Source organism: Notamacropus eugenii, chromosome 3 (genome assembly GCF_028372415.1).
Source record: "Notamacropus eugenii isolate mMacEug1 chromosome 3, mMacEug1.pri_v2, whole genome shotgun sequence".
Lineage (NCBI taxonomy): Eukaryota > Metazoa > Chordata > Mammalia > Diprotodontia > Macropodidae > Notamacropus > Notamacropus eugenii.
Window position 1 is genome coordinate 406,769,708 of NC_092874.1, and position 4,096 is coordinate 406,773,803.

The following is a 4,096-nucleotide window of genomic DNA, read 5'->3' on the forward strand; positions in this document are numbered from 1 at the left end:
TTTGCTTAAATAGTTTTTTTAAAATTTTGCATACGTTTTATTGGTGCCTTTTCTTTTCGTATCTTTTTCTGTGGGAAGACTTTCCCTCCCCTTCCTCTTTAATATTGAATTCACTAGCATAACAATGAAAACCAATTCAGGAAGTTTGCCTGATACAGTGATGGCATCTGATGTATGTGACATCCGACCCTGTTAGCCCATTACTTCTCTGCCATTAGGACCAAGATATATTTAAGTAACTGTTCTGCAGGAATTTTTTTCTTTCTTCTTTTTTTCTAGAATTCTCATTGGTTTTTCTTTTCTTTTTTTACTGACTACACAACATAGAACCCTATGCTACTCCTAACTATTACAGGGATGCTCTGTGCAAGAATTATCTGTAGAGCTTGAGATCCCCAGAATTGGTAAATAGATTAAGAAGGTGAACTCCCCACTGATGGAACTCTTTAGCTAGAGATAAAGAGCCATGGCTTTATTCTTTGGGGGCCCTAGAGGCCATGAGGTCTACTAGATATTGCTATATCCATAGTCATTGTCATACCAGGAAAAGAGCTTGAAAAAATCATTAAAGGCCATGCCAGTGCCAGTATCAAAGGAATGAAAAAAAAAATTGTCTCTTACATTAATAACCAATTATTAAATTAGGATCTAGGTTTTTCTCCTTTATTTCCTCAGGTTAGGTCCAACCCTTGTAAAAAGTCAGTCTCTGAAGGACATGACTGATCAGTGAGATTGCCACAGTCCTCAAGGAACATGCTCTTCAATCTTGGGCAGGACCCCAACCAACTAGGGGACCTTGCATCTATTTAGCTTAGAAACAGAATTCAGTCTGGGAAAGTTCTTATGGTGGGGAAATAAGCCTCCATCCTTGTACCCCTCCATTAGAGTTTAGTTGTGCCTCAGTCCACAAAGGAGAAAATCAATCAGAGTGATCTGGATGGAAGTAGAATTCCTCTGTCCAGATTGATGGAGGAGGATGAGTCTTATGATCAAACCATGTTCTCAGCAGGAGGTGCTGAAGACTCTTAGCTTATCGCCTCATTAAATGTCTACCAATCAGGGCTGATTTTTACTTTTCAAGGGCAGTCTCTTTTACAAAGATGTTTAAGGTATTCACTGTCTCTATGGATTTGTCTTTGGTTACCCAGAGAAACAACTGACCATCAATTTATTGATTGCTAGCTAGTCTAATTAATAAATTGACTATTAATTATGCAGAAATTATGTTTCTGAGTTTTTCATTTATGACAGATAGAAGACTGGGTGTTACTCTTAAAGTCATAGGATATAACCTGCCTTCTATTAAGCTCAAGATGCTCTTCAAAGGCCCATCTGATGCTTGTTTCACTTTTTTGAAATCATCATATTTGACAGGTTTCTCCAGGTGGCAGGTCAGATCTGTAACAGATACTTTAGGAGTAGGAACACAGAAAGCAATGGCTCTGAACTTCCCATTCAGCTCAGGTATGACCTTACCCACAGATTTAGTAGCACCACTGGAAGGAGGGATATTATTTTCAGTAATGCTACGCCCATCACACCACAATTTGCCAGAAGGATTAAGTGCTCTTTTACAGGTTTCAGGAATGACTAAACTATGTTCATGAGTCTCTCCATAAAGCCAAAATTATGAATCACATTGGGCCAAGGGAGCCAAGTAGTCAGTAGTATAAGAGGCAGGAAACTGTCATATTTCTCATGGTTCCCTCCCATCAAAAATATAGGTTTATCAGCAAAAGTGGCAGAGATTATGACACACTTAGTTCCACCTTTCAAATGAGTCTTAACCTTTTCCATGTTGGTAAAGACAACAGTGGACTTTACTACACTTTTGGCTTTCAGTTTCCTATAGATGTAATCATGTTCCTTTAAGATAGCAATGGCTTTTTCATTGATTACTAGCTTCTCATTCTCAGTCTTGACAATGCCCTTGAATTTGTTGTAGGTGGAATAATTTGGAAACATAAACCACTTAGTTGATGCTAATAAAGAGGTCATTGGTGGTCATAACATCCATTCTGTCTCACACATATGCAGCCTTGGTCACCTTGTTGCAGTTTCATGATGTATTGTGGCAGAAACATCTCAAAGAATTCAGTCAGGTCACCTCTAATCAAGTATAGGTATTTATTGAGATTGACACCTCTTGCTGGTGGAGAAATCAGTAAATGTTTTACCCCTCCACTTTTTGACCTTAAAAACCACAGAGAACATTTCCCCAGGAATAATGGGATCAGCCGAAGGGGTAAACAGTCTCTCAGCCCATGAAGCTAGGAAAATAGCAAAGGGGGGGACTGCTGTGGCTGAAGGGGACCAGTAAAGCACCAGAGCTGTCCCAGACAGTCCCCAGGAGGAGATCCTGACCCCCAAGGGGGTGACACCTGCAATCACCAATACCAGGACCCCAGATATGCCTCAGGATAGCCAGGGGAATCAGGAAAACACTAGTACAGATGGAGTTCACCAACCACTGGGTTTGTTTATGTTCTAGCTCAGTAGAGGAGATCTCCTATGGCCAGACCACTTATGCCCCACACTCAACACAGCTGGCTCAAGGCTAACTCTGGGGAAACTCAGAAAGACTTTACCTGGTTTCTGCTTTGGCACACCAACCAGGCCAACACCAACACCAGGTAAGCTGAAGCGTTTTAGTTTCCAGCTGAAAGAACCAGAGGCCACAATACACAAAGCACAAGAACCATGGAATGGTTCTGTGCCCCAGAAGCAGAGATCCATTTTAAAAGCCAGGAAAAATGTGATCATGATGAGCAAGAAGTGAACTAGAAAAGACCATAGAATCTTTCTATAGTGATCAATGACCAAAATCTGAATGCCAAAGAGGTCAGCATTGAGACTGTACTCCCATCTGAAACTTCAGAAGGGAATATTAACTGGTTTCAAGCCCAAAGAGCATTCTTGGAATATCTCAAGAAGGATTTTAAAAGTCAAATTAGAGAAGTAGAAGAAAAACTGGCCAATGATTTTAAAAATATGAAAAAATAATTCACTAAAGAGAACTGCTCCTTAAAAAGGAAACTTGGACAAATGGAAAAAGAAGTACAAACCTAACTGGAGAAAATAACTCCTTAAAATAATAATTGAGCAAATGGTGAAGGAGATGCAAAAGTTAACTGAGGAAAACTATCTATTAAAAATTAGAATTGGGCAAGTAGAAGCTAATGACTCTATGAGATAACAAGAATCAGTCAAACAGAATCTAAAGAATGGAAAAATAGGAGAAAATGTGAAATATTTCATTGGAAAAACAACCTACCTGGAAAATAGATCCAGGAGAGAAAATCTAAGAATTATTGGTTCACCAGAAAGCTATGATGAAAAAAAGAACATGGACAATATCTTCCTGAGGTCCTAGATTGAGAGGACAAAATAGTCATTGAAAGAATTCACCATTTACCTCCTGAAAAGGATCCCAAACTGAAAACATAAAGTAATATCATGGCAAAATTCCAGAACTATCAAGTGAAGGAGAATATATTGCAGGCAGCCAGAAAGTAACCATTCAAATATAGAGGAACTACAGTTAGGATCACACAGGACCTTTCAGCTTCCACATTAAAAGATCGGAGGGATTTGAATATGATATTCCATAAGGCACAGGAGCTTAGACTACAACCAAAGATCAATTGCCCAACAAAATTGAGCATAATATTTCAGACAAGGAGATGAACATCCAATGAAAGAAGGGATTTCCAGACCTTCTTGATGAAAAGATGAGAACTCAATAAAAAAACTCAATCTTCAAATACAAGTCTCAAGAGAGGCATAAAAAGGTAAACAGGGGAAAAAATCTTGGTATTCAATATGGGCAAACTGTTTACATCTCTATAAGGGAAGAAGATAGTTGCTAATCTTGAGAATTGCATACTTATTATAATATTTAAAAGGTATAAACATAGATAGAGGGAGTGGGAATAAATTAAATGATGTAATGATAGAAACGTGATTTAAGGCTGTGAAGGGATTGTAATGGAACATGTGAAAAGGAGGAGGCAGAAAAAAAAATTCCATCACAGGAAGAGGCACAAAAATATATTACAGTAGAGGGAAAGAGGGGAGGGAGATGAGCATTGTTTGA

At 38.6% G+C, this 4,096-nt stretch overlaps 1 pseudogene; it reads right to left on the minus strand.

Moving 5' to 3' along the window:
* Positions 1 to 472: 472 nt before the first annotated feature.
* On the minus strand, positions 473 to 1,998 carry LOC140532251 (glyceraldehyde-3-phosphate dehydrogenase pseudogene; annotated as a pseudogene).
* Positions 1,999 to 4,096: the final 2,098 nt, after the last annotated feature.